General features: G+C 39.6%; 1 long non-coding RNA gene across 4 annotated transcripts in view; it reads right to left on the bottom strand.

The window, feature by feature from the left end:
- LOC144085170 (uncharacterized) overlaps positions 1 to 27,293 on the bottom strand; it is a 111,209-nt gene that overhangs the window by 62,637 nt on the left and 21,279 nt on the right. For all 4 annotated transcript variants that reach the window (XR_013304041.1, XR_013304042.1, XR_013304040.1 and 1 more), the window contains exons 4-5: positions 817 to 883; positions 603 to 685 (exon numbers count right to left, since the gene is read on the bottom strand). This is a non-coding gene — a long non-coding RNA (uncharacterized LOC144085170). The remainder of the gene's footprint in view (positions 1 to 602; positions 686 to 816; positions 884 to 27,293) is intronic.

Below are 27,293 nucleotides of genomic sequence, written 5' to 3' on the forward strand. Positions count from 1 at the left end.
AGGACTCTGCATAATATCACACACAAACACACACACAATCACACATTCACTCCATTCCAGGGGGACTCTTCACCTCAGCCCAAATAACCTGGAACGTTTCCTCCTTCTGATGTTTCGTCCAAATCTGAAATAGATCACCTCCTGTTCTGGTTCTTTATCCTTCACAGCTGTTGGTGTGATTCTGATCAGATCCTACTTTCTTTTCGCTATTTCACCAGGTCGGCTTCTTTTGATTCATTCAAAGAAATGCATTCGGCAGCATCAAAGTAGAAAGTAAAATCAGACTACCGAATAGAAAAAAAGCCGCAGTCGAAAACACCATGACAAAATAAGTTGAGCATGAATATAACAAATCTAGGCAAGGCAGAGAAACTGCATAGTAATTCCAGTTGTGTAGCCACAAATATACTGCAATGTCAATCAATGCACAACCAGCAATCTTACATACTGTATTTGTATTATCTGCTTGTATACTAGGCACTTCATGCCACATGGTTGTTTTCCTGTGCTAAGCCATATTCAACAAATGAGGATGACAACCTACCTCCAGGTTAACTCACAACCCCCCACACAAGCACACATGCGTTAAATGAATCGCTTACCTGTCTGTCGTTTTCTCTTGACACACATACAGAGTCCTCCAGCCCTCAGGTTGTAGTGATTGATGACTTCAAGCAGGGCCTGGCTGCAACCACAGACACACAGAAACACACATTACTCACCCCAAAGATAAGCAAATGGTCCATAAGCCGCCAATGGCCCTAAGTGGTCAGCAAACACAGGTAAAACTAGCCTCGAATGAAAAGATTTCATTACCTTGCCTCAAGCCACGTCTTCTCGAGCAGTGGTGTCAGACCCCATGTGTGACTTGTTTTGCACTGGCCTGCAAAGAATGAATAAACTGAGTGATTTTGAATAAAATTTATTATCAGATTTGTTGTTTAACCAAAGAAATGTTTTTTCAGGCCACATTGACCTGTGCCTCGTGGCATATTTTTATGGTTGTCTCGGTCACATGCATGCATTAACGCTAGCAAAAGCAGGAAGAAACAGATGTCTTATTAGTGATTCAAAAGGGAAAAGGTCCAGTCAGGAGACAGAAGAAGAGTCTTTGACTGGAAAATGAAGTCTGCATTTCTTAAGAGAATTCAAAAGAAACATTCATTTGTTGGTCTGGTTTTAATTTGGCAAAATAAAAAATTATTCTCTCCTTTGTTTCCTAATGAAAAAATGCACACACATTTTGTATCCTAATTGGTTGACCTGATTTTTTTTCTTTTATATTCCATAATGTTTCCCATCAAAATGCGCTCATTCTTTGTTAAGTCATTTTCTCGGTAAGCCACACCCAAAACACATACTGCTCGGTCCATAAATCCTGGTGACATCTCTGGTCCCCATTGAGAAAATTTGGACTCACACGTTTTGATTCTTGATGGAACATAATTCTTCCTTGACTGTGACTTACTGCTGAAGCATGAATGGTTTCATGCATGAAGTGGGAAGTTTATTATTTAATCAATGGCTTGCAAAAAGACTGCTATTGGATGCCTGTGGAATCCCCCAAAAGCCAAAAAAGGTGGCTCGAGAAGAAAAAAAAGGACCACGAGGTCTGGTACCCATCTTCAATAGAGTCTTGCTCATCCTTGTCTTACAAAACAGAGGAGAGAAAACAGATGAATAAACATACTATCATTGGCCCTGGTACGAGCCCCCCCATCCATCACAATCAACACTAGCAGTCGACCCGATTGTCCCCGGAACACTTGGGGCCATGACTTGATCGTTAACACTGTGAAAACACGGGGAAGGTGAACAGGGCGGATAAGGGATAAAGACTGGATACGGAGCATGGGGGTAGTTTGGAGAAAAGCAGAAGGGGTGGACCGCCAGAGGCCCTATTTCCTTTCTAATGGCCCCCAAATGAGAGAATATGACGGAATGTTGCTGTGAAGCAAGTGACCCAAGGGAAACCACATAGGCCACACCCACTTCCAAGTCTTTACTTGACCTGGACAATACACATAAGCACCGTATATAGGGTGACTCCATAAACGTACAGCCATATATATTATTAGCATGCATTCAAGTATGAACGAAAAAAGGTCGATAACAACAAGTGACGATTAATGCGCTCTGTTTAAGTACCAAACTTTGTAATTCTTGTTCACGTCGCAAAAGACACAGGAGACTGCCTGACAAATTTCTAAATCAACGTATAGAAGGCAGTATTTTATTGTTAATCGGTATGATTTAAAAGATCTTTGATGATGACCTTTAAAACCTCCAAACTACTGAGGGACTGTGCGGATCAGCTTGAAAGAGTGATTCTGCATATTTAACCTCAGTCTCAGTCTGCAGAAGGTCCCCCACCTTTGTGGACTTCCTGTGTGTGGCTCCAGTTTTTTACCTAGGTCTACAATGTCTTGTGTGTCTGTCTTGCTACTGCAACTAAGGAAATTTCCTGGTCAATATTTTTGAGAATGAACTAGAAATGCCACAGGTGGAATTTTAAGAAAAACAAAAAATAAAACAATGTTTTTAATAGGCAATTACTAACCCCACCATTCACCCAGGAAAACATTTGATCAATGCTATTATTTTAACCAATCACACACAAGTATCCCAAACCTTTTACTGCAATTACGTCAATGGTAAGAAAGACACTCATTTCTTTACGAGAAACTGTACTCGACAAACAATTCCAAACTTGTTCTATTTGATAAATGTACATTTCAAAAGTTAAGAAAAGTAAAATAAAGTTGTTAGTTTCATACAATTGATTTTTCCCAGCCTGATGTAGACTGTACATTCTCCAAAAAGAAAAATGACATGGCAGTGAGATTCATTGTGCTTTTTGAACCTGGAACACTTCCAGGTTCAAAAAGTACTTTTTGCATAGCTTGAATCCCATTTTTGTGTATTTTTCTCATCTTCTGTCATCCCCCGCACGCTTCCCTCCATTTTGGACTGCTTTTTAGTGGGTACGGAAAGCAGGCCTGCTTGTTGAAAAGGGCAATGTGATGGGTGAGAGAACCTGTTTGGTGAAACAGAGAATAGATGTGCAGGTGTAGCCTGTGGGGCCCCTATCTTTTATGACAATGGAGCGTAACGAGTCCTGACTATATCCTCTGACAGCCATTTCTGACAGGCATTACAACTTGAATGATCGTGTGGAATTGTGATTGTAAGGGGAGATTTTCCATGCCTTCACACGGTCTAGGCTCAATCTGGACAGTTGTGTGTGTGTGTGTGTGTGTGTGTGTGTGTGTGTGTGTGTGTGTGCGTGTGCATACTTAGACAACTTGCGAGCGAGCGTGCATGTACACGCGTGAGTTGAGTGTTTTCTCCTGCCTGTGTGTGACTGCATTGATAATAACAAATGACCGAACCAGATGTACAGAGCTCTGGGAGCAAGATTGTGCGCTCAAAAGAGAGATAGTAGTTTTCAAAGTGACTTGGGTGGTTCTACCTGTTTGTCGTCCTGTGTGCATGTTTGAATGCCCTTTCTTTTTTAATCACTTCACATTCCTGTCGTGCAGAAGGGTTGAATAATTAACGGATGGCTGCCATTGACGGCGCTATATGTCCTATTCATTTTGACTAGCAGCGAATTATTACGTCAATAAACTGACTGTCTAGCGCCAGCAACGGCGGTGAAACAAGGGCTAATTAATCGACAACTGATCGAATGGCAACTGAATCAACAACTATTTTGATAGTCGATGCTTGTTGGTGACCATAAAATAGCCTAAACCCTCTTTTTGGGACTCTAAATACCATGTTTTTCATCAATGTTTTTTTCTTTCATTGTTCATTTTCTTTGTTTCATACATTTTTTGAATTTCAAATTACTAGTCAACATAGGATAAATGCAAATATTATCTTTTATCTACTTATTATTTTTAATGTTCTATTTATTCCTTATTTTTTAATAATGATAGCAATTCTCACATAATACTTGTGTTTTAAATATAAGCAAAAAGTTAAAAAGAAACATTCCTTTTCTGTTTGTATTTATTTAACATCTGTGGCATTTGTAGTTCATTCTCAAAAATATTGACCGATTTCTGGAGTCCTAAATCCTTCATTGAGGACGATGTACAATTTATATACTAAATATGATTGTAGCGGGAAATACAAAGTCACCACTACACAAGATTTACATATCTGGCTCTCTGGCCACATGTTTGATACCTGTGCTATTGTTGTTCCCCCTCCTGTCAGCTGGGTATACATTTAATGTGGCTGTCACTCATTTTAGCTGCATGTCTTAACAGTGATGAATGAGGTAGGGGAAATTGCACCTTAGCCTCCTTGCATCTGGAGGTAGTTGACATTAACCTCTTGCTCGAGGGAACTTCAGTATATGGTTACTGATGTGACATGAGCATGTCTATAGGCTATTTCTGTGGGTGGGAGTGCATGCTTGTAAAGCATGCAGAATAATGAAGGGTAAGTCATAGTTAGCTGAAGCAGAATGCAACAAATAGAGCTTAAGGGGAAGAACACACACCTGCTATAACACCCGCGGAAGGTGTGGCACTCCTCACACTAATGACGGACTAATTATTGCTTTGCCTCAATAATTGTGGTCCAGCAATTTCAGACTGGATTTTAGGCAGTAAAAAGAGCCAATTTCCCCTGAGTGCACAGGAGCTCCATGAGACCTACACTAGGGGATATCCACTCTATAAAAGAAAATGCAAGTTATTGCATGAACACCATTAAATACAGTCCAATCCAGGTGTGCAATCCCAATTAAAACACCCACCTATGATATAATATTGCATAATAGCAGAGTGGAAAACATTCCCTGAAAAATTTACATACAAAGCGCTACATAAACAATGAAAACACACATCTGTGACCCAATTAAGATTGTAAATTCTACTCATTAAAAAGTAGATAGACAGATTCCACACTTTTTTTGTTCTTCCTCCCCTTGAGCAGCTGAAATGGGATAACCAGGTTGTCTTTCCAGCTTTGGAAACATTTATTTTGTTCTCATTTTCGCGTGTGGGCTTGGTCTCTTTTCTTATGCTGACTTGACTGCAAGCATAACGAAAGCATGTGTTTTCAAATCATCCATCTAATTACCATCTGGAACCACATATCTAAGTGATAGAACATGCACATATGATACAAATAGTGAAGATAAATTACAAAGTGGGTGTCTGTTAAGAATAGCAGATTATTAGTAGTAGTGTTTTGAGCTTAATTTTTACTCTCTAGTGGGTTGAGTTAAACATTTTAATTTCATATTTTTTAATTTAATATTTAATGTTGAGCACAATTGAAATAACAGTACCAAATAAATATCATCAAATATTTGTCATTTCAAGAATGAAAAATTCATTGTGGAAAAAATACAAAATATTCAAAAATGAATAATAATTCAGTTATTTTTTTAATTAACAAAAAACTTTTAGACTAAAATCTGTTTTTTTGTTCAGCCAAGAATTTTAATTTCGGTGCATGACTGATTTATAACTTAAATGATATGTATAGGCAAAATAAGACGACCTGGCAGGTTAATTCTTGAAATGAGACAACTTGCAAGTGATGAGTAATGATGACCCAGAAGGCATTTTAAAAAAAAAACTGGTTAAGGCAGATTGACAGACACTGCATGCCGCATGGTCCCCATGGCAAAATTCTTGTCCATACAGGCTCCTCAACCTGGAGGTTTTTACTAACATTGTTAATGTAGCGTACAAGTTAGACAGGCAACTTTTGTTTACAGGGCCGACGTGACTGCAAGTTGCTTTTAACTCAATGGCTGCCATTGTCAACGTTAGTCATCCAATCCATTTGAACTGAGAAAGCTTACATTAACAAGGGAACGTTCACGATTTACAGCCACCTTCCAACTCCAAATGGATTGGATGTTTATTGGTGATAAACTCTAAAATTCAAAGAAGGATGAAAAGAGTCACATAATTGGATGCCTACCATCATGTGAAAAAGTTATGGACTAAGCACTGTCCTTCATACTTGGCTATTCAGCGCAACCGCAACTTCCTCATTCAAAATAACTTTTATGATTGGACATGATGGTCAATGTCACTGAAAGGGTTCAAAAGTAATTTAAAATGAGGAACAAAGGTCGGGGATCAAAACAACGTCTGATCTCTTCGCAAACTATTTAAGTCATAATATTTTTTAATGTTTGACCTTTTAGAAAAAATAAATTCAATTTCATTAAATTAACCCATTTGAAATGATTGAATTACAGTAAAAACTCCAGGTCAGCTGTCCGATTTGGAGTTAAGAGATAAAAGGAATGTACATAATTAACATAAAATTTATGATAAACAAAGTTTTGCCCTCAGTAAACCTTTTCTTCACCGAAAAATGCCATTTGCAATCAATATTCATCCATAACATCGCAAGAAATTGACAACATATGAAAAAACCTTTGCAATAAATCATTATCCTCCATGTCCAGTTTTACAAGAAATGTAGCATTAAAATTATTCTTTTATTACTGCGATTTGAAAGTCTTTGTATGTGTCTGTTCCATACACAATTGTGGGGCACCACTTTTGTTCACTTTGTTTTAAATTCAAATAATGTCCAATGATTCAGAAAAGAACCATACAGTTCCAACTTGAAATTCTGCATAATTTTCTTCGAACCGCATGCTTATTTTTTCAAAAGAAGACAATTTCCAAGAAAAGCACGAGTGAAGGAAAAGCAACCCATCTCAAATAAATATATCTTGACAGTGTTCTACTTAATAATTGAATGTCAAATTACATAATTCAATAGGAAATCAGGCATTAGAAGGGCAAATTTCATTTGGATTAATGGAAGGTATTGACATCAAATTAAATGACAGGGTGAACTGTTGAGATGGAGGAGAAGAGAACAGAGGAGGGAGTTGAGTGAGTAGTCAAACCAGTGTGGAGGCTCTTTGTCTGGGATGAACTACAGAGGAGCAAGGCTTGGCCTGCTTCTGGGATCTGTGGGTCAGCCAATGCTTGAGGAGGAGCCAAAAGTGCCGAAGCGGATGGTCAACCCCGTACTGACACAAAGAGGGCTTTCTCTGGACCAAGGGTCTGCAGCATTGCGGGATGGGCGAAGGGGCCGTTGCACGAAAAAAGGGAGTCTTTACAAGCTTACAGAGAATATTTATGTGTCTGTGTATACTATCTCTGTATGTCAGTCTACAGTGATGCAATATACTGTTTTGTTTGTGTGACCTGATACAGTCAGGCACAAATTCATCTACCGGTAGGTCAGATATGCACCTTTATGTTTTGAGTTCACCCCCATTCTCTCTGGCTAATGGAGTTTAATTAGCGTGAGGAGAGAGTAAATATGACCTTTGAGTTCTAGCCCCTCCCCCCCAAGAACAGAGGAAGGATCTAGTCACTTGTACGAATGTGTAGGCAAGCCAGTTGTGATTAAGTTCTGTGGACATGGAAACAGCACTGGCCTCCCTCCTCTTTTAAAAATACTGTAGATAACACACAATGCATTTGTCTGATTGGTCACGATTGGTCCATTGATGTGTATGCAGATGAACCCAATCTTTATTTGGTAAACACTACAAAATTAGGGGAGGAAAAAAACCGTAGAAAACCAACATGAATAAAGAGGACTGCTTTGCTGCTTCAGGGCCTGGATGCATTCATATTACCCCCCAAAAATATATTCTCATGTTTCATGAGAAAAAAATGAACCTTCTAAATCTGATGTGCTTGAGCTAAGTGAAGTGCTTCAGTATGTGCATGTCTGTGTGTGAAATAAATAGCCAGAAAATGTAGATGGAAGGTAAGTTAATACACAGGGAGTGGGGGAGAAGAAAAAAAAAATCAACCCTGGATGAACTCCACCCATTACACGCACGTACATTAACTGCCTCTCTTGGGCTGGAGATAACTAAGCCAAGGGCTCTTAGGTCAAAGTTCAGGGCCGTAGCTCATGGGCAACACATGGAAGGGATCAGGAAGATCTGGATTCCATAAAGCTTGAGCGGGGACCGACTTATTTATGGCCACACGGAAAACATCAGGACCGTGTAGTCTATTAGTTGACTGATAGAAATACAGTAGAGATAGAAGCTAGGGAGGAAAGAATGTCTGAAATGCTCCCACGTTTATACTTCCTTTCCAAAGCAAGCAATCTCAGTGGCTTTCTGAGAGGGTGTTCTTTTTTCCCTCCAAAAACAAAATGAATAGTAAGAAACATTCAAATTTTGTTTGTCTGAGTCCAAGTCATGTGGGGCCCAACAATGAGAAGGATGTTGTGACAAGCTGCGGTTTGAAATTTTGCACCACATAAACTTTCAAGAAACTTTGCTCGAGTTACCAAAAATTGCAGGCTGAAAAAGACACGAGCCTGTGTGGCAGTGTTTAGTATACATTAAACTTTTCTGGACTGACTCATATGCACAGTGTGTCCTTCAAATACACCCTTGTCCCTTAAACACCTAAATGTGCCAATATAAAAGAAATTGTCATTTGTTTCCTGTCTTTTACTTGGTCATTGCATTGAAAGGTCATATTTTCATTTTTTTGAACAGGGAAATGACGCAAAATTGGCTATCTGTCCCGCTTCAACTATTTTAATGTTGATCAACAGCGGGAAGATACTAATCATGGTTGCTATTAGGTGCATGTACGTTTATGTCTTAGGGGGGTTGCATGAGCATGCCTGTGTATGTGCTGTCATGTCAATGGGGGTCATCACTTGAAGCTCCCGGGACAATAGCAGCAAGATAATGTAGACACAGGCCAACAACAGCTGATGGAGAACAATACAGCTGTAATGGCTCTGGCACAGAAAGTGGATTTTACTGGTCCTCCTGGATGCTTCCTTCCTGTCCTGCTTTATCAACACACAGGAAAGACCCCCCCCCCCCTCTTCCTACACTCTTGATTCCTTCTGAATGATTTTCTACTGTTTCCCTCCTGCCCACTTTTAAGCATCTTTTCATTTTGTCTTGGTTACGTTGTTATTAAACTATTTTAATATCTAGCAACCAATGTGTGATGAATTTGGAAAACTGCCATATTATGGTATTATGACCGCAATTGCTCTCAATACACACATCCCTACTTTTCCTTATCAGTGTGTTTTCATTCTTCAAAGGGAAGTGGGATACCCTTCCCATAAGGAATGCTGCCTGTGCTTCGTATCTCAGCCCAATTTATGCTCTCTCATTATTTGTTATCAACATTGTAGACTCTAACCTGGGTGCACGGAGGAAGGCCTACAGTACCGTACATGGGGTTAACATAATAGTTCAACTCCTTTTTCCACACAAACTTAGAGGACGGACTTATGTGTGAGGCTTTGAAAATGCAATGCATTACCTTCCTAAACTAATACCCAGATGTTTAAATGCAGAATTTTTACATGGATAATAGGATTCAAGATTTTAGGAAGCACCGGAACTTGTCCAGGTCCTGAAGTATCAAAGCAGTTCCAGACCATCACATCACTACCGTGACACCAACACCAAAACGTTTGACTGTTAGTGTGTTCTTATCAAATGATATGACAGTTTTACACCGTATCACTGGGTTGTTTAACAGTTAACAATAAAAAGACAACGTAATGTTAACTCCTCGTGCCTCCTTGAAAAAAGCTCAACTTTTGTCTCGCCAGGCCATGGAATATTTCTCAAAATGTCTTTGCCATCAACAAATATTGGCACATGACTTTTATGTTCTATTTCTGCCAATAGTTGTTTTTTGTAGAGTCTTCCGTGAATGCCATTTTGCCCAATGTCTGTCTTGAGTCGTTAAAACTAATTTCAACTGAGGCCTGCTGTTTTGAGGTTCTGCATGTTATTTGAAATTCTTTTGTGACATCCTGGATGAGCTGTGATTCCATTCTTGAAGACATTTTGGCTGACCACTGTTCCCACTTTTCCGTATTTATGGATAATGACAGTAGTGTACAAAACTTTTCCAGACTGACATATTAGAATAACTTTCTGTTTCTGATTTGTTCTTGAACTTCTTCAAAACATGGCATGATCATTTTAAGACCGTGGGGCTAGTGAGAGCGATAGAGAGCGAGAGAGATTGAGTGAGAGAGAGAAAGGATTAATCCCCAGCATTGTGAGTGCATAAAAATGAGGGCAAATTTAAAATACATCAGTATGCATGACCCTCCATCTCCAACAAAGCAGCAGTCAGAACAACAAGCTCTTGAGACACATTGTTTTCTGAACCAACAAAGACTGTCTGTTTGATGTACTACCACATTTAAAAAAATAAACTGTGTATCATTAGCAAAATTAGAACGAAATTTAGACAGAAGGATTTTTGTCCCAGCAGATACATTTCATTACTCTGTCTTTCAAACCATCATTTGCACCACCGATCTCATCCTGACATTCCACTCAGTCTCAATTGGCCCTCTGTGGGTCAAATTAGTACTAATACCAAGAGCTTAGTTGGGCTTGAACAAACAGCTGGATCCATGTGGGGTCTGAGGGATCCATAATGGTAACAACAGTGAAGCTAAAACCTCACAACATTCTCACAGTCTTGGTCAGGCTACGTCTCACCAAAAGAAGGACTTCTGAAGGCTAAACATGGAGCTGTTATTCTTGTTGACGTTACAGGGAAAGTCTTTCCCATGGTGTGGATGTCTGAGTGGGCAACATGGGAACTAAACATTTTTCAAACACCGGTGCATTACATTAACCTGCTGCAAAAAGTCAAAGGGCAATGCTTTAACAAAGCTTTAGGATATAAATTAAGGCTAACTGTATTCATTTTTTTTTTAAAAACGTTATCTAGAATTTTCCAATAATATAATAGGATTAACTTAAGGCCCTACAACCTTTGACAAGTGGCCTGAGACAGGATTTGAACGCAAGGACAGATGGGCAAGTGAGAAGAAGACAGACAAAAACATGCCAAGTAGGAAGGCGAAGAGAGGAAAGTAACAGAATGTGGAAAGAGTCAGACAGCATGTGCTGCTGCCAATCTCTCTTTTAATCCTCTTGGATTTTTTTATGCTTCTCTTTCCCACGTTTGCAGTGTTAATTGATAAACGCAGCGAGGGAACGGCACTCCGTGACTAATCATTCTGGCTGCTGCTGTGCGTGTTTCTATGGACCACTAACGTGGCCAGTGGACGTTTCAAGAACAATCCCTTGTTAATTTCTGTATTAAATTGAACTGTTTGACGAAACAACAAAAATACAAGGCTGATATTTAACTCTTTCATGCACAAATTATGATTTCTCTCTTGTAGGGCAGGCTTTTAACTACCATTGATGACATTAGACGGGTCAATGGCAGTGTAATAAGCATTCATATAATTTCAAAACTATATAAGGCATGAAATATTGATTTTAAATAAATAAGTAGTCATCAATTTACTCTTATTTAAATTTTTATTTTAAATGGCCAAACTAGACACCTGCCCTAAAAAGTGTAAAAATACTTTTTTTTTCAAATGACCAATTTAAAGAAATTATTATAGTCACTCGCCTGAGAGGGTTAAAATGCTTACTTACAAATTTCATCATTCATTTGCTGTGTCACACAATTATGTCAGAGATGAATCTTTTTATGGTGACATTATTGTCATGAAAGTTTTAAGGCAAAATGTCTGCACTCTCATTTATCCACGTAACAAATATTTTATTTCATTGTGACCAGAATCTTTATGGTCTCTGGCTCCTCCTTTGATATTGGCCAATCACAATTTAGCATCAGGAACACACCCTCACCCTCCTGCCGCTCACATAAACATCCAGGGGCTATTAAATAGCCCCTGAGTCATACTCCCAACCACAGGGTTTACACCCACATGTTAAGTCCCCCACACACTGACTCATTCACGACCTCACTGCTGACTCACAATCGGGAAATAAGCGAGTTGGATCAGATGTGACCACAACTTCATTGCATTACTGAGCAGTGACTTAAAAGAATAACAACTATTAAATATGTTTTTCTTCTGTTTTGCATTGTGTGGGATTTTCAACTACCGTAATTTCCAAACTATAAGGTGCACCTTCACTCCCAAAATGAATAAACAACTGTTTTATTATTTTCTCCGGGCTAAAGTATTAGTATTTTCGTGACAGGGTTTATCTTTTAACAACAGCAAGGAATGTATTTTTTTATTTTATCGTGATTACAATTTTAATATTGGTCCATATATAAGGCGCACCGGATTATATGGCACATAATCAGCTTTTAAAAAATTGGAGGCTTTTAGGTGCGCCTTGTAGTGCGGAAAATACGGTACTTAAAATATTGAAGAAAAAATATGTTGTTCGAAACAATTTAAAAAAACTAAGACCAACTAATTCTTGTCTGCTACGCGATGTTATGATGCAACAAAAAGTGGTAAAAACAGCTGATCAACTGTACAAAAATACAGAATTAACAACCTAGAAAATCATTAACTTTTAAAATATAAGATCCTTTGTTTGTCTACTGGCCATTCAGGTTGCTTGGGGAGCAGTTGGCATTGTTTTCATGTTTTTTTTCTGTAATTCAAGTGGACAATTCGTGAAAAGGAAGCTGTCTTTCAGCTCTACAACTCAACACATTAGGTCCACTGAGGCGCCACAATGATTCTTTGCCTTTCCGAGTGAGTGCCTTTTCTTGACACTTGAAATCATGTTCTTTGTTGTGTCTAGAGTAAGATAGTCATTGTCGCTAGAAAGGTTGGAAATGGAAAATAAACCTGATGTGAAAAAGGGGGTTTTCATTAAAATGCAGTATTTGTGGAGCCAATAATCCCAGTTTGCTATGATGCAAAACCGTTCTACAGCTATTCCATTACAAAAAAATACTTAGTGTTTACAATGTAACCTAATCTCATACATTGCTCCATCGAGTCTCATTGTCACCTATTCACCCCTATAAGAAATTTTTCTATTCACTCATATTGACTTTCAACTTGGACCAGCATAAAATCTGTCCTGGTGATCATTACTTTTGACAGAGGAAAAATAAAAAGCCTGGGGAAGTAAGTCAGCAAGAATTGCTTTAAAAAAAGGTCAACTGGAATAGCCCTAAAATAAACAACAAAATCTTGAGGTATTAATTGACCACCGTGAAAACATTCCCATGCAGGTTCTCCTGAAATTGCACTTTACTTTAAAGCGAGACATGATTATCCGCGGCTAGATACTGTATCATTACGCACAGTTAAAACATGGGTGGCTTGCATTAAAATGGGCATCAGGCATAACGAGTGCCAAAAATACAAATAAAAAATCACGCTAACGGGGTATGCTGAACGTCACAATATCACAACAACTTTTAAGAGTAAATTGTGTGTATTTTCCAATGGGTGGTTACTGCATTATAAGAAGCACACATCTCAGCCCGTCCTTTTCTACTCTTTCTCTCTAGCCTCTCTAGAGAGAGTCAGAAATGAACCTGAACTGATTGGGAGTCAAAAGCAGTTGTTGGGGCAGGTCCATTGGAGTAAAAGCAGTTGCCTGGGTAGCTCTGGAAGTGGCCTGTTGCCATGGCAGAGCGGGGGCAGTCACGGCTGGGCGGGTAGTCCTGTTGGTTGCTCGGCAGTGCAGAAGAAATTGGGCAAGTGTTAAAGCCATTAGGGAACCCTTACCATATGAAAGGCAGAGTGGGTGTGGCTGGATGAAGATGAGTCCTGGGAGCATAACTCCACTGTCAAACAGCAGGAGTCCAACAAAACAGCCTTTCATTGGCCATTATAGCAACCCTGCTCCCACACAACCTCCACTCTGTGCTCTCATCCTAGCCAGCCCTATTCAGGCCCATCCAGTGTGACCAGAAAATAAGGGAATTCCCCCTGAGGTAATGGAATGACACCATGTCCAGTGCAAGTAGTGTAAAGAAGAAGACAACGTAAAGCACAGTGAAGAATCGATGAAAATGAAATGAAAATGCTGAAATGAAAATAACAGCAAGAAAAGTGGCTGTGTGTGACAGCAGGCCGCAGTATGGACAGCAACGGGGACAAGGAGTGATAAAAGCAGCCTCAGTTTCCCGTTCCTAAAAAGCTAATGGTGGGGATTTACTGGCCTTTTAGTATGATTGCATCAATTAGTCTTAATGCACACACTGATCTGTGACTGACTGTCTGTCTCAGTAACTTCTTTGTCCACCAGAAGACAAGTGCTCCACATTGGTACCAAAGAGGAAGTGGATAATATAACACAGGGTGGAAGAAATAGTGTTAAATTAGCAATGATTAGCTCTTAAGACACCGCAGTTGATTGTTATATGTGAATGTGGTGAATACAATGAATAAAATGGTATATTTGAGAGGATAAACCCTAAAAAGATGAATTCACTGGGGAAAAATAAAGCTTACCCATCTTCACCGCACTTTGTAAGAGTTTACTTTTTAACTAAATTGTTGCTTAATTTTGCCCTTGTTTTTTATTTTAAATTTAGTCATCAATGGTAAAACCATCTGCTCTAGCTGCGGCTCTTAGTGACTCATGGTCAAAGGCTGTAGTGGGTGAAAATTATGTCTGGTTTATTGGGGGCTAGTCTCAAAAAAATATCTTATTATTTCCCTTCATTTTGGCTTCAATATAGCAGCTGCATTTTGAACACTTCTGGCCTCATCCTATATTGTCCCTTCACTGCCCTAAAATTACATTCACAGGACAATATTTTGCAGCCCTTTAACATTTCAACTAGGAGTCCCAGTTAAAATGGATTGGACGTATATTCCTGTCAATAGGTGTTTCGTTATCAACACAGCTCTTATTTATTATCGCAACGCATACTCTGTCATTTGGGTTGGCAGTGAGTGAGTTAAGATAATAAAAGATGTGCACTTCAGTAAATAAATGTCTCACTTGAAGCCAAAAGGTTTTTTGGTTTGGGGCGGGAAGCGAAGATGATGCGGTTTGGGGCTAATAAAAATGTTTTTCGGTTTGTTTAGTTTTTTGTTTTAAAATAAGTACCAACGTTTTTATTATTCCTCCTCCCAAAAAATATCACTTGTATAAGTGAAAATCTTTCATTTTAGTCAAAGCATTTGTATCATTAAATGCATGTTAACACACTATTACACAATTTCAGCGGCAAACTTTGATTTGTAGAGTGAATGGTTGATGTCAATTTGTCGTGTAGCGACATTTGGGCCCTTGTCACATAAAAGTTGGATTTCCACAGAATCTTCACTTCTGCATTTGCATTTGAATTCATTTGTGAATAGCTGGAATTATGCCTCCGAGAGAGGTGTCCAGCAGAGCTTTTTTCCAGACTGTCTCCTTACCCATTCTTTTTCTCATTATTTGCTATTCCTCCCTTTTCAGCTCCTAGTTCCAAGGCCAAGCCCACTTTAGATAAAGATCACAATCACCACCAAGAACAAAAAATATCACATACTTAGGTTTTAAAAGGACGAACGGCTAAAGTTGAAAAGGGTGCATTGTTGTAGTTTGCTTGTTAGTAACTCAAGTTTAGAGCTACTTTAAGAAACATTTGGAATCTAAATTAACAAAGATCCAGTGACTTAGCCAAAGGAAAATTCCCTACTCAGCGCTTTTTGACTGATTGACAAGGAAGACAGTAGTATGAATATTCATAACTACAGCTCCACCAACTTTTCTCACAGCTAGAAAACAAGTAAACTTTGCCAGGGGAGAGAATATCGCTGTTGGCGTCTTTCTTCATGTGGAAATTTGGGGCTATTATTCAAGTCCCAGCAGGGATTTTTATAAATGACTGAGGATGGAAGAGTAACAGGTCATGGGTAGTGTTAGGTGAATGGGTGGGCTCGAGGGGGTTTGACTGAAAGGGATCAAGATTTAAGGATTTCACTTGGCTCAGTCTTTTGTCTCATCATGCCTACATGAGTGAACATGAATCAAATATCTGAAAAACTGAAGATGGTGAAGAAAAAGATAATTTGGGAACATCTTATTTTGCCAAGCATACAAAAACACACACAAATGCATGTCTACACATCAAATCAAAAGAGGACTCTAACACTGCATTTGTTTGTTTGTTTGCTTAATTAACATCTGTTATGTCTTGGTTCGAGTCCAGATGAGCGGCGATTGCTTTGACAAGTACAAAATACTTTAGAGACAAGGACATAACAATAACATCCATCACATTTCTGTCTTATTTCCAATACATAGCAGAAGTATTTTGTTTTCTCCTCAAGTTTTTCCTGCTCTACCCAAAAGACAACGGGGAGCCTTTTTTTTCCGTGGACCGAGCATGGAAGGGAAACTTTGGTTTTGGAAGGATTATAGTGGGGTAGGTGGTTGAGATGGGGTCTGGCATTCTCAATGGCCCCCAACTCTGTCCATAAACACTGCACCCAACTGTAATGATTCTGTGGCAGGATGACCTGGTTTTAGTTCCCGTCGTCTCAAGAACAACGTTGGGCCGACAGCAAGACACTTTTCCATTAATGACAGTCCTTCAAGCTTTCTATTACAATTTAATATACTATAATAATACACACACATATGAAGATGGGGGCTACCTGCACCACAAATAATTTATAATATCCCTCCAATTTTATTTGTTTCTTACCAGTGCATAGCTGCACTGAAGCCCAGTCATTATGGACAGGCCACTAAGTATGGGTTTCTGTGATTTGGATAAATCAGCATTAATAAAGATTCTGCAAGAGCATCAGGAACTTCAAAACCATATTGGCTTCCTTGTCTTTTGGGAAATTCTAGTTTTGTGGGATAGTGTTTTTAAGAACTGGGATTTATTATATGTGGCAGTGATTGGTTGATGTTTTTAAATCAGATTTTGTTTTATCCTTTTGTTCATGCCGGACTCATAATTGATCACTGCATGTGAACGTGAAATGAGTTTATTCAGGTTTTTAGTCAGCATTGGATCTTGTCTGAAAGGTTGCATTCACTGACTGAGGAAACTGATAAGAAGCAGAGCAAAGCTACTATGAATTCATCCACTGTTCAGTCACACTCACTCTCTCTTCATCGTCTTTATGCTTTAATGCGAGAAAGCTGCCAAGATGTGTTTGGGAACTAAGGGGATACGGGGAGGGGGATGCCTCTCAAACTTTAATTAAACAGTATTAGAAGAAGGAAGCAGAACGCAGACAAAGGAAAAAGGCAATTATATTGTGCCCATAGCTATCTACAGTAAAATAATTAGCCGACTATGTATTATAGTTTATGTCTGCATGCATTTACTTGTACAAAGTTACAGTCACTCGTAAAATTATTGAACTGGTTAATTTTAGGAGTGCATACTAGGCAAACGTTGACTGATTAATGCCAGTCATGCTTACTATTAACCTTCTGTCTGGATCCATAATGTTAGTAGAATAGTACTTGTACAGTGTGTTATAGGATGGGCTAATCCTATTTGGCTAATAATGAACAGGGATGAATTTGATATTTTTATTATTAATTCAGACAATCTTAAATGTCATATTTTTCCAGAAATCACGACTAGCTTGTGGTCACTAAACATCTGTTGCTAAACTTTGTCTTGAATTTTCAAGCACAATATTTTGTTGTACTTAATCTCTATGGCAACAGTGCAATCATCTTTGTCCTTTAGTCATGGAAATTGTCTGGTCCAAGTACTGCTTTAGCCTTTAAATGAAATGTCTAGTGCTTGTTGGTCTTTGAGTGTGGAACTTTTGCCATGAGACGAAAACCCCTTCCACCAAATGCATCCCAAAACTTCGACTTCCTTCATCACCAATAAGAGCAAATGTCGGAGTTTGTTTAAGAAGGTACTTAATGGAGGTTTTTGTTTATCGCTCATGTGTGACACTTAGCAGGTCATGTTCCAGAGGGTTGATGGGCCAGTGAGCAAACTGCTGGCATTTCAATCTTGCCCCTTCCATCTGAATGACAGAATATACACATACTAGTTGTTTGGACTAAATATGAACTAGCAACTGTACAACAGCATTACCTTCCAATATTATGCGCTACCTCCTGAACACTTTGCCTAGTCTTTGCAGTATTTTCTCATGCAGGAAAATTGTACCAGGACAAAAAAAGAAATCCATTCATTACTGGTCATTTAAGAAGCTAAAATCCCCCAAGGTTGCATGGATGAGGTCAAGCTTTAGTCATATGAGAGGTCACAGCTGCTAAAACATGCGGCAAACAAAATTACTTCTGTTTGTTTTTGAAGGAAGCCTATATAACCCACAGGCAAATAAACTTCTTTCAATCTGCTCGACCTACCCCCCTATCCTCCACTCCACCGGACTCCCAATCACCCCATGAGTCACGGCCAGTACATTTCTGCCCCATGCTGAGTAAAACTAAGGCCTGTCCTATGTCAGTATTGCTTGACCTCCCTCCTGCCTTACATAAGCCGCTGCATCCCCCATTGCTTTAATCAGCACATCCATGTCAGAACCCAGCTATTAGTTACTGACAGGTAGGATGGTAGACTTGTTGAATAATGTATTCTTTGTTTGTCTAGCCTGCAAAAAGTTAAACAAATGAGTAGTGGGCAAAACAAAGTTACCAGATTTAGAGGTTTTGTTGTTTCCACTGCTCTACCACTGATGAGACCATTTGTGAAACTGAATTGCATGTTCTGCAACTGGTATTTTTACCAGCTGCATGGCTGACTGTTGCCACGCTCTGACCTCTTCATAGAATGGCTTCAGCCTCATTTCGTCTCATTAGTACCGAGTCTCTGAGTCCCAGATCGGGATAGCACAGGTCAGTAGGGGAAGGAAGCTATGTTTTTTTGCCTATATTTTGCTTCTCTTATATATTTCTTTCAGTGCAGTTTTGTCTATAGTTAACGTTTTTAGTTCTGTCGACAGATAAATGACCATCGTGGCTCTTTCCATCCTTCTGCTATTAATATGAGTGAGTTTAGCAGTCATAGTCATTCAATGCAATTGAATGACTACTCCAATGCATTGGATGTCTTTCGATGTCATAATCAGCCAATGAATTAACACATGCGTAAGCGGCACCTAAACCATGCACAAAATTATGACATCTTGAAAATTCTTGACACTTGCAGCGCTAATTTGAGCTAGTGGCTACTTTTTCATGGACACACGGATTAACAGCCTGATAGGAATACAAACACTTCATATGCACATTCCATACGGAAAATTCTGACTTGAATCTTGAGCCTACTCTGATCAAGATTTTATTCTGAACGAGAGAGGTGGTTAATGGAAATACTTTTTTGAAACTTTCAAATGTGTGCAGTCACACGGTAAGAAATAAAACAATGAAGTAATTTCGTTTTGCCAAATGTCATTTGAACTTGTTGAAAGACTGTCAAAATCCCTCAATTTACGCGTGTCTGCGTATGTAGGGCCGTTGTGTCTTGTCTGTCATCGCAGCACAGATGTCCAATGAATTACGTCACACATGCTGATCTCCACAACACTGCTGAGCTCGTAAAATTAACCCGTCACCACACTCTGACAAAAAAAAAGATCGGATCCCTTATGATTCCTTTGCATACTAATCGAAAGCCATTCATGTGTCCTTTCAAAATAGATTTTTTTTACCATTCATTCTTCCCATTGGCAAATAATGCCTGATGATGCATCTCTCGTCACACTTCACCTCATCTTATTTTAGCTGAAAAACCATTTGGTCCATTATCAAAATCGAAATGTGATCTAGCGCTGACTGGGGGAAAGTTTGGGATGTCTTCAATCTTCATTAAGACAGCCAGAATTCGGAATCTGTTTTTTTCTGTTATAGTTTCCACATATAACCAGACGGGTCATATTGCTGACATACAATGAAATCATTCAATATCCCTTAGTTAAACAATGGATGAGCAAAGATGAGATATTTTTACATTCATGTAAAATGTAAATATGTGAACCAATATACAGTGTCAGATGGGTGGCGGTTAAATTAAGCATGCAGACCTTTTCAACCGCACTATCCATGTCCTGAAGGGTCCGAATATTTCGCAACACAGAGCAGCTAGTTGATCTCGCTTGCTCAATCCTCTCTCATTCACTGTGACCTCATAGATATTCGCCATTTCTTGACATCGTTCAAAAGGACAGGCAGTCAGTCTCTTTTTTCTCATCCTCACATTCTAACACAATACAGTCATGTCCGGCAAATGAATTGACGGCTCTGTTCATAGTTCATGAATGGGTGGGAACAACAGCGTGAATAGATATTAGGAGAAAAGGAGTTTATGTTCAGACATCCAGCAATGAAATAAATGGATGTATTGGGCTTCTTCAGATTGAAGACAGAGCAGGTCAAGAGACGTTTGGGAAAAAGATGAAGACAATAACTGCTCTGCATCCCCCAGGGCTTTTGGGCAAAAGTCGTAGGTCACCATGCTTGGGTGAGATTCATATCCATTCATAGTCGGAACACTTGTTGGCCCTTCAACTCTTAACGCTGTTAGCGGACCTTATTGCTCCACATATCCTCTCTTCCAAACCCTTGCGTTCCCACCATTCACTTCCTTTAGCATATCCAAAAAAAACTGACTTCTGCATGTGAAAATTTAACTTAAAAAAATAAAATAAAAACATTGATCAAAACAGCATTGCATTTCCACTTTGTCAGAAGAAATTAAGTGAAATGATATGTACTTTAACTTGGGAGCAACTCTGTTTTCACCCGCCAGCAAATTTGTCTTGCCACTTAAGTAGTGAGTGCATGTGTACGCTTCGCCAGTTAGGTAGAACAGAGGAAAAAAAAAAGTACTCAAAGCTCCAAGGGAGCAATCGTGGGGATTTCGAATTAAAGCCATGGTCTTAGAGGAAGGTCTCTGTAGAGTTATCCAAGAGGCTGTATAGTAAATGTTCCAAATTTCCTTGCAAATCATACAGTATATATTACATACATAGGTTACATCATAGGTCATAAGTTTCAAAGTTATTTTTTCCATTTTGTGAGAAGGAATATAGACCTATCTAGGATGATGTTTGGTACAATTGAACCAAAACTTTGTTTGGGAGTAAAGATTTCCCAAGTGTGGTAAACACTTACATTGTTAATCATCTACAAGTGTGGAAATGTTTAAGATTGATGTTTTATGACACACGACTACTGGATGGGTTCAAGCTGCTGTGTTTACCCACTCAAAAATGTGACCATGCTATACCATGCAACAACATCTAAAGGATACCATATGGTAATATTCAGATCTGTGGCGGATCTGCATGAGCTTCCTGAGTTTTCTTTTAAAAAGTTCAAAACGACGCTCATTGGTAGACTGCCCATGTTGCTGCATTACAGAATTTTTACATTTTAAACAAAAATTGGTCATTTACACCAATGACTTTCCTGACAAACTACATTCCTAATGGGACCTACATGTGGACATTAGGGTATTGATGAGTTGTATCAGTAGATGTGGTGTTTGACTGTCACCAAAACAGAGTGACAGCTGCTGCCTATGTTCACCCTCCGTCATCAGATCCACTCATGTACCAAACATGATGCTTGCACCAAGCGCTTACCACCTAGCTCTCGACAGGGCATAACACAGACTGGTGTGTGTATATATAGGTTGAATCACACGAGGCTGTGCCATTTGACTGTACATGTGATTGGAAAGTGGATAAAAATAGCCTGCTCAAGCTAAATAGTGAAATGTGATTGTTTAAAGGAATTTGGGTTCCGCCTAGATCCCTACTTAACCTCCCTCTTAGTAGTGATCTCTGGCATATAAGAATAATTTGTAATCAAACATAACCAATTAACATTCTTTCTCATCAGGTCGTTTGTTAATCCTGGATTCATTTTTGTATGTGCCCGTTTATGGATACCTCGTGTGTGTGTGTGCTAAAAGCTGTAAAGGCCATGTGTCAAGAGCTAATCGCTTATCATGTCACCTCATCTATATTTAAGCATGCCCGGAGAGTTTAGCTCGTCATAAGGTCAGTTGACAAATGTACTTGTACATCTGGTCAGGTGTATGACCATATCTAGTGTGTAGTCAATTGCTCTCACTTGCCTCCCAAACCCAATTTTATAGTTGAAGAATTGAAGATACCAGTTTTTTTTTATATTAAAAAATTGAAAAGCTGCACTTTTCCTAAATATGACCCAAACAAACTATTTCTTGTTAGAAATATGCATCTAAAGTCCAGACAAATGTAATTTCCAGTCTTAGGAATGCTTTGGTTTCCTTTTTGAAATATAATTGGTCAATGATCAGGGTTTGTTTTTTTTTGTTCCTCAGCTATTATTGGCTCTTACTTCTTCAGCCCACAAAAAAATGTTATCTGGAAAGGTAAGACAGTAAAAGTTTTTTGCTTTCACCACAATTTTTATCCACCACGAAGCAATGAATTAATCCAGAATAAACTTAATGTGGATCATATCAGACAATGTCAGCAGTGGTTACTAAATAACTTTATTGGTACCTTTCCACCATGGTTAAGCTGCATGAAAATATCACCAGTGGAGTTTTGAGGTTAGGAGTTCGAGAGTTGCGCGAGTATCCAGTTCCAACACAAACCACTCAGTCTAGTTAAATCCCCATGCTGCCTCTGCTCTCAGCAACAACTCCAACCCTGTCCTCTAGGTAGGGCACAGGGCAACCCTCAGGGGTCAAGTGTCAGGGGTCAGGGCAACTCTTTCAGCTGGACAATAGCCAAAGCGCCACCTGGAGTAAATCAGTGGCTGTCTCAGGCGATTGCCCGTGACAGCCACCATTACCAGGACAAATACAAACGTAGAGAGGAACCAGTCGTTCGAACAGTACTTTATAGTACCTGCTTTTAAATAAGGTATAAATTACAATCAGTTTTCCGTCTACCCTCGTTTCTGACATTTGCTGATCACAATAAGCCTTCTCCTTTTGAAAGTGGTTTCCTAATGTGATATATGTTTTCAAGATAATGAAATAAAAATGAAACTGGGTAGGTTTTTAGTGGCTTTGTGTTTTGACATTTGATCTGCGCTACCAGAGTTATGGAGGTGGTGTTGTTGTTGATAGATTGAAAATATATACCGCAGTGGACTGTCTGGCTCTATCTGAAATTCTTTGTTTTGGTTTACACTGACCTCTGCAATGTGTGGTTGAGGTTCCCTGTGTGGTTCTGCTGTATTTATTGGATGCAGGCCTGAGAGGCCAAGGGCCTTGTTGATAAAAAATAACAATTGGGAGAGAAAACAGACCTTTTTATGTTAAGAAACCGCTGATTATTGTTGGCTTTCATGCTTTGCAGGTTTAATAGGAGACCTGCAACTGAATGTTTTCATTAGTATAGTTAATTCTAAAGTCCAACAACATTAGGTTAAACGAACTTAACTTTGAACTTTAACTAGATTTTTATGGCTTTTTACCAGTTAAAACCAGCTGTCTGGCATGATGCTATTTAACCAAACAATTTAATTAAGCTCCAGTTAAGTGACATGGAGATGGTTGGAAAAACAAATACATAAGCAGTAAAGTACGTGGTTATCAAACAGCACCTTCAGTCATCACGTAGCAAGTGAAAGGTTTTCTCAGATATCCTTAATAGTATTGTGGTAAAAGCAATAATATTTTATTGTCACTCCCTGGAAATCATAATTCATTCATCACTGTGTAAATGTCAGTCCTTCACTACCATATATTCAATAAACACTGAGCCTAACAATGACTCTGAAAGCTTTGTAGGCTGTAGCTGTCAGAGGACAGGGAGCATGAGCAATTTGCAAAGGCTTGCATAACAGCGCCACAAACTGTGGCAGAAAAGGTGAAGCTCAAGCAATGAACTATGTGAGCTATGGCTGATCTAAATGAATCACACACACACACACACACACACACAGATTTTCCACCTGTTACAGGCTGTACTATGCACAGTTTCCTCAGCGCAGCACATTCACCTGACATTAATGAATGTTTGACACCTACCCCTGTATCTTCGCACGAATTCCCTTTTGTGTTCCACACACACATGAATATTTTAATAACATTGGGTATGAAAACTAAATGAATATGTTTATTAAACTTTTTTGGGAAGACTCAGTTCATTGTTATTTCAATCTCATCAGATAAGCAGAGGCTCTTGTGTTCTCTATTCCTAGCCAGTGGGTGAGTTTATGGATCTTCCGTCTGGTATGCACACTCTTTGCCACCCTCCATGTGCTGTAGATTAGGTTCTTTGTTCTCTGCACTGATGCCAAAACAGTCGCTCATTAATCACTTTTTTTTTTTACTCTCCTCTTCCAACAACCCTCCACGCACTATTACCGTGGTGTGAACTCTCAGCCACGCTAAACCACACTTTGCTGTCCAGCCAGCAGTTAGGGGAAAAGTGGGTCAACTAAAAACCACACTGCAACCTCCTGAAATCAGCAGGAATGCAAGACCACCTTGTAGTCCTGTGGTTATGTTGCTTGCTGTATGGTATAATCATACATCATGCTTGAATTTTAATGGGACAGTCCGGCAAAAGTTGTTGCTTAACAGCAAATACGGTTTCATTGTTAGTATTTTAGTAGCACGAGCTGCATTGTCACATCAGTTTCAAGAATTGAAGAAAAAAAATGGTGTTCTTGTCATGTGAAGGAAAGTGGATTCTAATGTTTTGAAGGATCATTATGAATGGTGACTGAGAAAAAATCCCTTTTAAACTTTTTAAAACCCAATGCATACCAAAAAGTAAAAAAACCAGGATAACATACTAGACCGACAACAAGGATGGCCCTTTCATGCAGATGAGTTGCAGCTGCCAAGATCCGTAAGTTTACAAAGTATTTGTTTTTTTTCTTTGACAAAACAAACTTTAAAGTCTTTTCCTACTCACAAATAAGTCACTGCCTAATATGATATTTTAGGCAATATTAAACATGTCTTGTGGTTACTATAACTTTGGTGACAAAACACCTGCCTTAGAATATCACTTTTATTGCAACACTCTAAAAGCATGACAACTTTTGTGGTTATGTAACAAAAGCACCCCTAAAAATGTTGTTTAAATAAAAATCCAACAAACTGTTCCTGAAATGCTGAAGAGACTGAAGAGAGAGTCATAGAATTAGTTTATCCATTTATGTCAACGTCAAATTGCTTCAGCTTTGCGCTCCTAAAGTGCAGCAATATGCAACCGGAGCTTAAGTTACACTGTGTTGGAGGCCTCTGGATCAGGGCCTTGCTGGCTGCCTTTGTTTCCAACTTTCAGCTGTGCCCACACACACACACACACTCCCAAAAAGCATGGACCCTAAGCCCATTTCCCAAAATATCTCTTGCACGCTCAACGCTTGCCTTTCATTTCACTTCGACTCTAACCCCTTCTCCGCCTTTTTGTCATCACCTCATTCCCTGCCCCCAATCTGATATAACCAAACGTGAATTAGCATTTTCCTTAGATTTACCTTTGTCTTTGTTAGCGCTACGCTCCGCCACCCCCGCCATTTCTATGCAGTGGTATGTGGCCCTTCATTAATCGGCATCACCTCCCTGAAATGACCCCCCTCCCCTAAAAAAAAAAAGTAGGGGCTTTTGCTGGGAAAAGGGGGCCTTCCCTTCTCATTAACACACACACGCACGCACACACACACACACACACACACACACACACCACATCTCACTGGAAGCTCATTCTGTCACATCAATCGAATTGCCTCATTAGCATGGTCCCCTCATTTTACTTTTGCGGTGCATTATCAGGCCAGGCAGGGGAGCTGGCGCCTCTCTTTTTGTCAGAGCTGGCTTTTAGAGATGCAAAATATGATACCCATTCATTTCCCCTCTCAAGTACTTGGGTCCACAACCCCCACTTCACCAACTACTATAATCCCTGTCCCAGAACAGCTTCCATGCTTTCCCCACCAAAACCCACTCCAGCCCTGTATGAAAGATGCCAGCTTGATCAGCAGGTCTATGTCATTTCTAAACATCCTTGTGCCAGTCTAGACTATCCACCCCAAGGCTCTGCTTGTTCATCAGAAGTTGATGAAACCTGAGGCTAAACAAGCCTAGCTACTCTACCCGAGTCACAAGGCTCTCAGCTGAGTCAGTCTTAGCCCTCTGTCTGCCACCCAGACTGTGGTGGACTCAGCCTAACACCTGACAAAGCCAGAACAGCTTTTATTGCTTTCTTGACTCAGTTTTTTTGAGACATTTAGTCAAACTCATGATGAAAACCCAAGAATGAACAATGGGGAGACTGTGAAACGCAATTTAACAACTACTGTAAATGAACACTGCACTAGGTATCACAGTGTACCTACCGTTCACACCATGTCAGTTTTTCCTCGAAATAAAAGCAATATTAGAAACATTCCATAGACGTTTTCTTGCGAATTAAGCGTGTTTTCATTGAAGGCTCTTTAAAAATGCATTTGGAAGAGGAGTGATTGTGTGGCTGAGTACATCAGGTTGTGTCACTTGAGGTTTCATTTGTTTTATTTTAATATCAACATGTCTGAAAAACCTCCATGTGAAAGCCCATAAAACTTTTCTTTGGCTACCACTGACGGTGTTACACTTACAGTCCAATTTGCCAGCCAGCCCGTTCATTCAATGGCAGTGAAACAATCACTCAATGCCAGCTATCCTAGTTACAATGGATTTGATGTCTATGGCTCTCAATGGCAGGGAATGAGTTAAATATTAAACCTGCTGCAATTGAAAGTTCTATGGTGGGAGAAATATATCTGTATGTGGCAGCCTAATGGATGTTTGGTCCAAAATCTATTGTTTGTCATTTAATGGTCTTCCATGCCTAAAACTGATTTAATTAGGATTCTTGAGGCTTTAGAGGAGATGTTTCGCAGTTGATTTTTATACATTTCGCCATCATGAAATGCTCAGACAATTTCTTTTGGACTTGCATAATATATCAACAGCATCTTCACCATACATCAGTTCTCTAACAGGGCTTTCCAAAAGCCATCAAACTGGTCATTCACATGAGGCTTCTTGTCTGTCTTTGAATGTCAGTGAGCTCTATTGTCCATTTCCCTCAACTCCGAAAAAAACGAGCACTCTCCCACAGTTCAGCCACATCTGACATGGCTGACCTTTGTGTCAACCTCCTGCACCCCAGCCTGTGACCTCTTTGCCAAACTGTGAGGTCGAAGTAGCGTTTCTCTATGACCGCTGCATCATGGGAAACGCAGTGAGCAGAGAAAGAGACAGAGGGGTGGGGTCACATCCCCAATCAGTGATGTAAAACAGAGCCATTGTCAGCGGGGCAGGGAAAAAAAATGATTAATGCAACAGGGTGTTTGTTTGAGAGATGAAAGGGGAGAAAATGGGAGGAGAGAGAGAGTAGAGAGAGTAGAGAGAGAAGAGAGAGAGAGGGGGAGAGAGAGCGAGAGAGAGAGGGAGAGGGAGAGAGAGAGAGGGAGAGAGAGAGAGAGAGAGAGAGAGAGAGAGAGAGAGAGAGAGAGAGAGAGAGAGAGAGAGAGGGAGCGAGAGACAGGC

The sequence above is a fragment of the Stigmatopora argus genome, chromosome 11, assembly GCF_051989625.1.
Source record: "Stigmatopora argus isolate UIUO_Sarg chromosome 11, RoL_Sarg_1.0, whole genome shotgun sequence".
NCBI lineage: Eukaryota > Metazoa > Chordata > Actinopteri > Syngnathiformes > Syngnathidae > Stigmatopora > Stigmatopora argus.